We start from the raw sequence: 13,288 nt of genomic DNA, 5'->3' as shown, positions 1-13,288 counted from the left end.
AAAAAAAAAAAAAAAAAAAAAAATCCGCTATGATAGATATGGATAATACAGTGATGTTGTCAGGGCTGGAGATAAATGGAATGCTAAAAGATAAAGAACTAATAAGAGGAACAAAGAACAGATGAAATAAACAAAAAACAAGTATTAAGTTAGTAAATTTAAACCCAACAGTATCAAAATTAAATAATAAAAGTAAATGGTCAAAACATTCCAATTACAAGGCAAAGACAGGATAAAAAAACGAGACCCAACAATATGAATAAAACTCACATTAAATATAAAGATACAACCAGGTTAGAAGAAAAAGGATGAAAAAGATATACCATGCAAAGACTAATTAGAGATAAAGACATTTCTTTTATTTTCCTTTTTCTTTTTTTTTCTTTTTTTGAAATGGAGTCTCGCTCTGTTGCTCAGGCTGGAGTGCAGTGGTGTGATTTCCACTCACTGCAAGCTCTGCCCCCAAGGTTTCACGCCATTCTCCTGCCTCAGCCTCCCAGGTAGATGGGACTACAGGCACCCACCACCATGCCCTGCTTTTTTTTTGTATTTTCAGTAGAGAAAGGGTTTCACAGTGTTAGCCAGGATGGTCTCGATCTCCTGACCTCGTGATCTGCCCACCTTGGCCTCCCAAAGTGCTGGGATTACAGGCGTGAGCCACCGTGCCCCCAGCCAAAGATATTTCATAATGATAAAGTATCAATTTATCAAAAAGATATAACAATCCTACTGTGTATGTACCCAAAAACAAGTTTTAAAATACATGAAACAGAATTAAAAGTAGAAATAAGATAGCACTCTTTTCCCTGTACTAAAGCAAGTAGACATGAAATCAGTAAGAGAATAGAAGAGTGGAACAACACCATCAACCAGTTTGTTCTACTGAAACTTATAGAATATGTCAGCAACAACTGAAGAATACAAACTAATTTCAAGAAAACATGAAAAAGTGTTAAATAATAAAATGTTTTCTGACTACCACAAAATTAAATTAGAAATCAATAATAAGGTTATTGATAAGAACACGAGACTCTTCTTATGATTTTTGCAACTTCTGGTAAGTCTACAATTATTTCCAAATATAAAAAGTTCAAAAATATGTGGGATATAGCTAAGGCAGTGGTTATGTACAAGTGTATAGATGTCAGTGCTGATATCAGAAGAGAAAAAAGATCCCAAATCAATTACTCTAACCTTTACCTTAAGAAGCTAATAAAATAACAGTAAAGTATATCCAAAATAAATAGGAAGAAAATAATAAAGTTAAGAATAAAGATCAATAAAATGAAAACAGTAGAAAGAAGACTATGAAGGCATTATCATTTTACTTGAAAAAGTCAATAAAATTAATAAACCTCTGGCTCAACTGATCAGGAGAAGAGAAGAAATACAGGTTAAAATATCAGTAGTAAAAAGAAGACATTACAGATCTTACAACACTGAAAAGGCTAATGATGCAATATTTTGTATCACTGAACTTGATAACTTAGGAAAATTCAGTACCTTAATAAAACAACATAAAGAAATTACTAAAAGTGACTCAGGACACAAAATCTGAAAAGCTTTAAAATCCAAGTCCTTAATTTAAAATTTTACCACTAAGAAAACTTGAGTCCCAGATGAATTCTATCAAAAAAGTTTGAGAAAAAAAAATTCCTTCACAATTTTTTTTTTTTTCCAGAAAATGGATGAGGGAATACTGCTGAATTTTCTTTAATGAGGCCAGCTTTATCCTGTCATGAAACCTGGCAAAAATATTCCAAGATAAAAAACACCAGAAAATTTAACTCAGGATCATAGATATAAAAGTCCTTAATCACTGATATAAAAGATGACATGTATTAGCAAATCAAACTTAGGAAGATAGGTAGGTAGGTAGATAAGCCATCGGGACCAAATGGGGTTCAACCTAGGAATGCAAGGTTGGTTTAACATTTAGTAAACTCAAAATATTAACAGAACAACAAAAAAAATCTATCATCACCTCAATACGTGCAGGTAAAACACTTGACAAAATTCAACACACATTGATAATAAAAAAATGTTAGGAAACAAGAAAAAAGGGAACTTCTTCAAGCTAACAAGTGGATTTATGAAAAATCCACATTAATATTATACTTCATGGTGAATGACTGAATGTTTCCCCCTAAGGTAAAAAACAAGGCAAGAAGATCCATTCTCACTACTTCTATTCAACATTATACTGGAAGTCCTAGACAATAAGGTGGGAAAAATAAATAAAAGGCACACATATTGGATAGAAATTCACAGACGACCAGATCATAGAGCAAAGGTTATTAAAACTAATAGCTTTAGCTAAATCGAGGATTCAAGTTCAATATATAAAGCAAACTATTTCTGTATACTAGCTAACATTGGAAATGATAAAAATTATAAATAGCCGTTTATAATAGTACCCCAGAATATGAAACAGGGTAAAGTTAACAAAATATGTGCAAGACTTGTATACTGGAAATTTCAAAAACAGTGCTAGGAGAAACAAAAGACTTAATACATGAAGAGATTATGATGTACACTGAATGGAAGACTCAATGTTGGTAATATGTCAATTTGAATTGATCTACAGATTGAAAGCTATCTCAATCAAACTCTAGCAGGCTTTTTTGGAAGAAGTTGAGAAGCTGATTCTAAATTTTTGTTTTTAAATGCAAAAGACCTAAAACAGCCGCAACTATTTGGATAAGACCAAAGTTGGAGGACTTGATTTATCTGGTTTCAAATATCCAGTAATCGATAGCGTATAATAGCATAGGGATAGGCATGTAGCTGGAACAGAACACAGAGTCTAAAATTAGACCCAAGCTTGTATGATCAACTGATTTTTGACAAATGTCAAGGCATTTCAGTGGAGAAAGGGAAATATTTCCAACAAACTGTCAGAAGAACTGAATATCCATATAAAAAAAAATGAACCTGATTCTTGCCTAACACTGTATTCAAAATTAACCTGAATATAAAAGCTAAGTCCATGAAACTTTTAGAAGAAAACAAAGGAGAAAGTCTTTCTGACCTTGGGGCTTACTAGATTCTTAGAAACATCAACAAATAAATAAATAAAATAAAAAAGCAATATACCAACAAAAGAAAACTTTAATTTACATTTCATCAAAGTTTTAAAATTCTGTTGTTTGCAGGGCACCATTTACAAAATGAAAAGGCAAATAACAGAATGGCAATTTTTTTTCCTACATATATCTGAGAAAAGGGCTCATTCAGAATATACAAAGACCTTTTGCAGCTAAATAATAAAGAAACAGCAACTCAATAAAAAAATACCAAAATATTTCTACAGGTACATCCTAGAAGACATATAAATGGTTAATAAGCATATGAAAAAGATGCTCATCATCATTAGTCTTCAGGAAAATGAAAGCTAAAAACACAATGAGATATTAATATCTATATTAATTAGTCTTTAGGAAAATAAAAACTGAAGTTATAAAGAGATACCAGTATACATCTAACAGAATGCCTAAAATGGAATGAAAATAAGTAGTGATACAAATAGTGGTAAGCTGGATCCATCACACAGGCCAAGTGGGAGAGTAAACCACTCAACCGCTTTGGAAAATAGTTTGACAGATCCTTATAAAGCTAAATACCATAGCACTTACCATATACCACCTAACCATTCCACTCCCAGATTATCCACAAAAAAATGAAAGTATATTCTTATGCAAAGACATGTACAAAAGTGTTCATAGTAGCTTTATTTATAATAGTTAAAAGCTAGGAACAATTAAAAAATCTATCAACAGGCAAGTAAACAAACATATAGTGCAATACTAACTAATAAACAGGAACAAAATACATTGATACAATATGGATTCATCTTAAAAATGATGAAAGAAGTAAGCCAGACGTAACAAAAAAAGTCAGTACATATCATACGATTCTATTTACATAAGCATATCAATAATTGCCAAGACTGGAAGGTGAGAGTGGGGAATATTGAATGAAAAGGGGTACCAGAACTTTTTGGGGTGATGTTCTATATCTTGTTTGTGGGGGTAGTTATACAGCACTCTATTTATATGTATGTGTGGGTGTGTGTATATACATCACAGTTCACTAATCTGTACACCTAAAATAGATGAATTTGATTGTATTTAAATTAAACAGAGAGAGGGAGAATTCTGCCTTCAATTAGAATACAGTGAGTCAGAGCAGGCCAGTGTTACCAATGGAACAAGCGGATTTATAAAAAACGGTAAATTGCAAAAACTGTATTTCTAAAATGAACAAAGCAATGAAGAGTATATGAGCTATAACAACCCTCCTAGATAAGCTAAAAATAAGCCAATAATTCCAAACATTGCCTGGAATCAGGTGTGGTTCAAGCTGAGGGATTCTATGGGAGAAAAGAAAAACCAGCAGAGTGTTTGTAGAATCTTAAGTTACTACCGTAATTGACTGGGAACTAAAGGAGTCCCCAAACACAAGTCCTGTTCTGTCCATCAGATTATCTGGCAAGTTGTGGAACTGTCCAGGAAGCCAGGAGATGGGCCAGTGAGATAGAACGGCAACTCTCCCACCTTCTCCAGGTGTCTAGGGAATAAAGTCACCCTGAAGGAAACAGGCCTGCAACAAATACACAGTCCATCTCCCCTCAAGTCATTTTCCAGATTTTGAATCCATCAGTGTGTGGCAAGAAGCTAAAACGATCAGCTCAGAAGCTTTACCTGGCTGAACTTGCAGGATTGAGGAGATAAGGACCTGGAAGGGTCTCAATGAAGAATCCAGGAAGGCCACTCTCAAGTTCAGGGACAAACTGAAGTTTTCTAAACAGTGACCTTAGGTTGCACTCAAAAAACTAGAAAAAGAACAGCAAAATAATCTAAAGTAAGTTGAAGGAAAAAAATAAGATCGTGGAAATCAGCAAAATTTAAAACAGACAAAAAATTGAGCTAAAAGCTGGTTCTTTGAAAAGATCAACAAAATCTATGAGCTCATAGCTAGAATGATCAAGATAAAAAAAAGAAGGCACAAAACATGAATATCAAAAATGAAAGAGGAATTATCTCTACAGATCCTACAAATAATAAAAGGATAAAAAGAGAATATCCTAAACAACTTTAGCCAGCATATTACACAACTGGGAAGAATTGGTCGAATTTCTTGAAAGACTAAAGCTCATTCAAAACAACGAAGCAATTAAAGCTCATTCAAAAAGAAATAAATAACCAGAATAGGCCCATATCTACTATATAAATTCAATTTCTAGTTAAAAACTCTAAGCTCAGAAGGCTACACTGGTGCATTCTACCAGATATTTTTAAAAGAACTAATACTGATTCTACCCAGACTCTTCCAGAGAATGGAAGAGAGGAAAACACTTCTGAACTCATCTTACTTATGAGGCCAATAATATCCGGATACCAAAACCAGATGAAGATATCATAAGAAAAAGGTATTGACTAATATTCCTCATGTAATTAGATACTAAAATCCTTAAAACATTATGAAATCAAATTCAGAAATATTTTAAATGGATAAAACATCACAACCAAATGGGGTTTATAGCAAGAATACGAGGTTTGTTTACTCATCATTCAATATAATTTACCATATTAACAATAAAGGAGAAAACCAGACAATTATTTCAATAGTTGCAGAAAACATTTGACAAAATTCAACACCCACTAATGATAAAAATTCTCAGTAAAGTAGGAACATACAAGAATTTTGTCAACCTGATAAAGGGCATCTATAAAAAACCTACAGCTAACTTCATACTCAAAGGTGAAATAGTGAACACTTACCTCCTAAGACTACCAACAAGGCAAGGATGTCTGCTCTGGCCACTTCTCTTCAACATTGTTCTGATACCCACGATAACGTGGGTGAATCTCAAAATTATTATGTTAAGTGAAAGAAGACAGAATTAAAAGAGTTTATAGTATATGATTCCATTAATAAAAAATACAGACTAACCTAAAATGACAAAACATGTCTGTGTTTTTCATGGACCCAGAGGCAGTGGAGGGAATAGCCTATAAAGGAACACAAGTAATCTTTTGGGGGTAATGGAAATGCCCTGTCTTAGGATCATATACAACTGTTAAAACTCATCAAATTGTACACTTTGATTGAATATAATTTTTAAGGTAAATTATTCCCCAATAAATTTGATGAGAACAAATATGATTAATATGTTTAAAACAGGAAAAGAGGAACAAATGGATAAAAGATGAAGAATTTCAATGCTGACAGAAAACTGTCAATCTAGAATTTCTATACCGAGTGAAAATATTTTTTAAAAATGAAGGGCAACATAATTATGTTCTCAGACAAAGATTGAGACAGTCTGTCATTGACAGACCTGTACTATAAGAATACTTTTAGCAAGTTCTTTAGGTTGAAAGGAAATATTCCCAAATGGAAGCATAGAAGGAATGAAGAACACAAGAAAGGGTAAATATGTGAACAAATATTTTAAGATACTGACTGCTTAAAACAGAAATAATATCATATTGAATCTATAACATGTAAAAGTAAAAATGTATGACTCTGTCAGTGCAGGAGGGGATAAAGGGAGTTAAACTCTTCTGAGATTTTAAAAACAGTCTGTAATAAATTATAGTGTAATTGGAATCTCTTAGATAACTACTAAAATGATAACACTAGAATAAACAAAAGGCTGAGATTAAAACAACGGAATAAAAAATACCTCATTATTCCAAACGAAGTTGGGAAAGGGGAAATAAAGTAACCAGAGAACCACAGAACCAAAAAAATAACAAAAACAACAACCAACCAAATAGCAAGATGGTAGAATTAAAATGAACATTTTAGAAATACAAATTGAATGCATCTAGATTAAACACTCCAATTAAAATTCTAAAGGTTGTCAGACTGAATAAAAACTATGTTCTGTCTAAAAGAAGCATATTTTAAAAGTAAGGATGTAGTTAGGTTGAAAGTAAATGAGAAAAATCTATACTACTTGAACATTAACCCAGACAAACTGGAGTAACTTTATTACTGTAGTCAAAATTGACACTAGGACAAAATATATTACCAGAGAAAAAGAAGGACATTGCATAATTATAAAAGGGCTAGTTCAGTGGGAAGATGTAACACCCTGAATAGGCATGCATCTAATATTGTCTCCTTAAAATACAAAAAGCAAAAACAGCACTGAAAAGAGGAATAGATAAATACGCAATCATAGTTGAAGACTTTACATGCCATTACACTGAAATTTGTAAATAAATTTAGCAAGGTTGCTGGATAGAAGGTGAATAAACACCACTCAATTATATTTCTATGTAGCAGCAACAGTAGAATTAAAAGAATTTCTAGAAATAAATTGAACAAAACCAGTGCCTCTATAGTAAAGACAATAGAATATCATTGTGAAAAAGAAGCTTAAGTGGAGGAATAAATCATATTATTTGCATTGAAAAACTCAATATTATAAAAGTATCAGTTCTTTCCCAAACTACTCTATGAAACTTAAACACCACAATAGAAATTTCAGCAGGTTTTTTTTTCTTAGGTGTAAAGCAGCATGTTTATTCTAAAATGCATAAAGATGTGCAAAAGACTTCGAATAGCACAGGCAGTCTTAATGCAGAATGCCAGTGGAGGATCTCCACCAGCCATTATGAGGATATACTATCAAGCTGTGGTAATCAGTACAGATCCTTGACATAAGATGGAGAAATTGAAACAGAGGAGTCAAGAAACAGACCCACCCAAAAGGTGTGCTGTGCCAGTTACCTGTTATTACCTCTTAACTCCTGATCCCACCTGTCTTGGCCCCATTTGTTGAAATTGGTGCTGGACCCTAAGAAAATTTCTTCTTGACCATTTGGCATAGTGGTGGGCTTGTCAGCAGAGGGTGCTGGAGGGACACTGGTAGAGGAAGGGGCCTCTCTTCCAGGTTCCAGGGCTTTTGTTATTGTTTGATGGCATGGCAGCCAGTGGGCAGTTTCTTATCAACAGTAGCCAGCACCCCAGTAGATGAGTGCCCAGAGAGTCTCACAGGCACCTCAGCATTGGCTCCAGCCTCAAGTACCTCAGTGCGTTTCTCCAGTGGGTCAGTGCACTTTGTCACAGTGCCTGAATCTCAGACTTGTTAGAGAGACCCTCTTCTGTGTTTATTTCTTTTCTTAGGACTCTCCTTTAGTGGCTTTTACATTTGTTATTCCTGTATTCTTTACAGTGGTCTTCACCCTTTACCCATCTTGGTAGTTAATCCCTTTTACTAGTTAATTATTCTTTTTATTAAATTTTCCCTACTCAGATTACTACTGTAATTATTGTCTCCTGACTAGAACCTGGTACATAAGGCCGTTTGATTTTTAGCAAAGGCACCACCTACAATTAAGCACGAAAAGAATGGTCTTTTCCGGCCAGGCGCGTTGGCTTACACCTATAATCCCAGCATTTTGGGAGGCTGAGGCAGTTGGATCACGAGGTCAGGAGTTCAAGACCAGCCTGACCAACATGGTGAAATCCCATCTCTACTAAAAATACAAAAATTAGCCTGGTGTGGTGGCACACACCTGTAATCCCAGCCACTCAGGAGGCTGAGGCAGGGCAATCACTTGAACCCAGGAGGCGGAGGTTGCAGTGAGCTGAGATTGCGCCACTGCACTCCAGCGTGGGTAACAGAGCAAAACTCTGTCTCAAAAAAAAAAAAGTATTTTCAATAAATGGAAGTAGAGTAACTGGACATACATATGGCAAACATGAACTTGGACTCCGTCTAACACCAGCCACGGTTGGATTGGACCTAAATGTTAAATGAATATACTAACACTGCTAGAGGAAAATATGGAAGAATATCTTCTTCATGGCTTCAGGATAAACAAATTTTTCTTAAACCAGACTCAATAAGCCCTACCTATAAAAGAAACTATTGAGAAGTTGGACTTTATTAAAAATAAGAACTTTGGTTTATCAGAAGACCATTAAGTGAGAGAAATGTGCGAAGACAGGGCACACACTAAGAAAAGATGTTTGCAATACATATATTAACCAAAAGATTTGTCTCCAGAATGTATAAAAGCGACTGCAAGTTAATTTTTTTAAAAAGGCAACAAACAGGCTGGGCGCGGTGGCTCACGCCTGTAATCCCAGCACTTTGGGAGGCAGAGGTGGGTGGATCATGAGGTCAAGAGATTGAGACCATCCTGGCCAGCACTGTGAAACTCCGTCTCTACTAAAAAATACAAAAATTAGCTGGGCATGGTGGTGCGTGCCTGTAGTCCCAGCTACTCGGGAGGCTGAGGCAGGAGAATTCCTTGAACCTGGGAGGCTGAGGTTGCAGTGAGCCAAGATTGTGCCAGTGCACTCCAGCCTGGCAACAGAGCAAGACTCTGTCTCAAAAAAAAAAAAAAAAAAGCAACCAACAAAAAGTGGGCAAGATACTTGAGCAGACACTTCACAAAACAGGACATTGAAATGTCCAGTAACTTATAAAGAAGTGCTCAGTGCTGTCAATGATCTGGAAAGTACAGATCAAAACCACAGTGAGGTACCACGACAGCCTTTAGAAAGGCAAGCGTGAAAAAGACAGAAAATGGCAAGTACTGGTAGGGGTGTAGAGCAACTGAATTCTTACATGCTGCTGGTTGATTGCGACCTGCTTTGACCACTTTGAAAAAATGTCTGGCAAGTATCTACTTAAAATAAACCTACACCAACCATATGACACACCAGTCTTCCTTCTGGATATATATGCAAAAGAAATATGGACATATGTTGGCCAAATGTTATCTATAAGAAATTTCATAGAAGCTTTATGCCTAATAGTGAAATACTGGAAACATCCCGAATGCCCGTCAGCAGTTCAACTGTTTTAAACAAACAAGCAAATTATGGAACATATGTACACTGGAATACTACATGGCATAAAAAATTACTCTAAATATCTTCCTAAATTTATGTTCCAGCACGAACTTGTGGAGAATACACTCACTAATAATTTAATTTTTAAAAACTTTTCCATCTTAATCATACAAACCACTTTAAAAAATCACAAAGTTGCCAGATGCAATGGCTCATACCTGCAGTTCCAGCACTTTGGGAGGCTGAGGCAGGAGGATTGCTTGAGTCCGGGAGGTTGAGACCAGCCTGAACAACATAGTGAGATGCCACCTCTACAAAAAATTTAAGAATTAGCTGGGTGTAGGTGTGCACACCTGTGGTCTCAGCTACTCGGAAGGCTGAGATGGGAGGATTGTTTGAGCCTGGCAGGTGAGGGCTGCAGTGAGCCATGATCATGTCACTGCACTCCAGCCTGGGCAACAGAGGGAGACCTTGTCTCAAAAGAAAAAAAAAATTACAAAGGAATTATTCTCCTACTTACAGTATCTTATTAATAAGACAGAGACAGAACATGTAGCCGTGGCTCATTTTTGAATCAGCTGTGTCCTACTAGTTTCCACAAAGTCCAGAAGACTTCTCCTCTGTTGTGTGAGCCTCAGAAGTGGCCAGGGGTAGATATCATGCAGGCTGAAGCATCTCAGTCATCAGACACCAGATACTGAGTCCCCATCTGGCCCGTCCACCTTCCCTACACACTACTCCCCATGCACCTTATCCTGTTGTCTCAGCTGGGCTTTACAATTTAGTCCCTGAGAGATGTGGAAAACAACTTTTTTCTATTTTACAAGTTAGAAAACAGAAGTCTAGGCAATAAAATAATAGTAACTCTCCCTTACTGCAACATCCCTATGTGCCAGGCCTGTTCCACAGCCTCTCCAAGATTAGGCTGTGGTGCCATCCTCTTGAGGCTCCTTCCCTTTCTCCAAAGTGCTCGCCTCTCTGACGCTCCACATTGCTTTGTGGAGTGTGTGCTCTTCTCTGATTATGCATACCTGACACTGTATGGCACTGAAGACACTTGTGTTCATGCATTAGCCTCCCATTATGGGGGACACATGCTCCTTGAGGATGGGAGCTGTCGCCCACCAAGCAGCTACCAGGACAGGGCTTTTCAATAAGTCATTTGTTGGACTGAATTTCTAGCATCACATCTCAGAGCCTCAGCCTGGCAGGGCTCTCTTGGGGAGAAGGGATCTGGGGATCATCTGATGAAAGCAAGGACCAGCATGTGACATAGAGGAAAAGAAAGAGCAGTCTACATGAGGTCTCTGGTCTGGTGCAGTGACAGCACTCATTCCAGAAGAGCTCTTGGCCAGGAATGTGGGAGCCAAAAGGCTGATTAGCTCATTGCTGCACTGCTGGCAAGCATGCTGGCCTCTTGGCACAGCCCCAAAAGAATGTGATGTGAACATTATGCGCCATTAAGCTGACTCAGAGAACAAATGACTAAGTTTCCCGTAATCAAGGAGATTTTGGCTTGGCCCTTCATTTTGTTGCAACCTGAGTTTAGTGCATCATGATGGATGATTCCAGTCCACCCCAAAGGAAGTGTCTTTGCTGTGAGGTGTGCTCTTAGCCAGTCTTGCTTCACGGCAGGGGCAGGGAACATTTTACTGCCTTTCTAATGTTCTCCCAGCTATTCGGAATCCTCTGTGAACACTTTTCTCCATAGCAAGCTATAAAACAGGTGATTCTGTTTATTGGAGCTGTGCTATTTAAAGACCAGCTTGCTCATTAACATCACCTGCCACAGCCCTGAGCTTTATGTAGCAACTCAAACATGGCCCACAAATGGAGGAAAGTCTTCGTACCCCAAGGTAATGAAAGATGTTAGAGGGTAATGAAAGAAATAAAATGGGCATAGACAACCTAATCCACACCTCTGAGTCCCCGGCGAGGCATGGCCTAGGGCTCTCCCAAGTGACCTAGAAGCTAACAATTCCACATCACTTTCTGCATTTTCATTATTCCTCCATCCTGGAGACCTTCTGTGGAGGGCACTGACTCTTGCGATTGATTCTTGAATAGCAGGAGACGATGGAGATTAGAAGATAAGCCAGAGTTCAATCTGCCCTCCCTCCAATGCAGTCTGATAGAGCTTTCAACCAACACCCACTCCCTGTTTGTTACTAACACCAAACCTCAGTGCCATCCAATGTAGAGAAAGAGACAGTAAGAGAGTCCAGAGTCACATATAGCTTGTCATATCTGGAACTCTAGCCCTTACGCAGTGTATTAGTCTGTTTTCACGCTGCTAATATAAACATACCTGAGACTGGACAATTTACAAAAGGAAGAGGTTTAAAGGGCTCACAGTTCCACATGGCTGGGGAGGCCCTCACAATCATGGCAGAAGGTGAAAGGCATGTCTCACATGGCAACAGATAAGAGAAGAGAGCTTGTGCAGGGAAACTCCCTGTATAAAACCATCAAATCTCATGAGACTTACTCACTATCACCAGAATAGCATGGGAAAGACCCACCCGCACGGTTCATTTATCTCCCACCAGGTCCCTCGCACAACATGTGGGGATTGTGGGACCTACAATTTAAGATGAGATTTGGGTGGGGACACAGCCAAGCCATATCATTCTGCCCCAGCCCCTCTCAAATCTCATGTCTTCACATTTCAAACCAATCATACTTTCCCAACAGTCCCCCAAAGTCTTAACTCATTTCACCATTAACTCAAATGTCCACAGTCCAAAGTCTCATCTGAGTCAGGTTTTCTGATTTCATTTCTATAGTCAAGAAGCTGAGGGACAGGACCCATCATGCCAGTGACAATGTTTGCTGAGTCTGGTGGGAGGCTCCGCAATAGCAGGAAAAGCTCCCTGGGTGCTTCTGCTCTGAGACGGGAGATCTAAACCAGATGATTTCTCAGGACACTTGGATTATTAATATTTTGTGGTCAGTGATGCCCTTAGGCCCTGAAAAATCCTGTCTTTTTAGAAAGACTCAATCATATTTAATGTGTTCTAGGGAATAAATCAGAAACTTAGTCTTATGGCTTAAGGAATTTTCTAATGATGGTCTGGAAACTGAAAGGGAGCACATTAAGCAGAATTCCCTGTTCCCTGGATTCCCCATAGAAGAGATGTTCCTGTATTTCCACAAGGAGCCCTGGAAGCAGCCCATAGGTGGAGAGGACTGAGGCCAAGTGAGGATGAGTACACAGCACCCCTGTTCTGTGATCCTGGGCCTGTGTCCCACACCCTCCACAGGGAGAGTTCCTTCTACAAGGTGCCAGCCCAGCAACAGCGACCTCTCTGGTGCTGACAGACCTTTTTTTCTCCACCACGCAGTGTGCCATAGGTACCCCGTGCATGTGAGTGAGCCAGCGAGCTCCATGTCCTGATAACAGGCAGTGAGATGTGAATTCCTGTCTAGGGCTGTAACCTGCCAGACTGCTTCCAGCCTACATGAA

This window comes from Rhinopithecus bieti, unplaced genomic scaffold (assembly GCF_001698545.2).
Source record: "Rhinopithecus bieti isolate Rb0 unplaced genomic scaffold, ASM169854v2 scaffold_18153, whole genome shotgun sequence".
Taxonomy (NCBI): domain Eukaryota; kingdom Metazoa; phylum Chordata; class Mammalia; order Primates; family Cercopithecidae; genus Rhinopithecus; species Rhinopithecus bieti.
Note: the sequence above shows the minus strand (reverse complement) of the source record.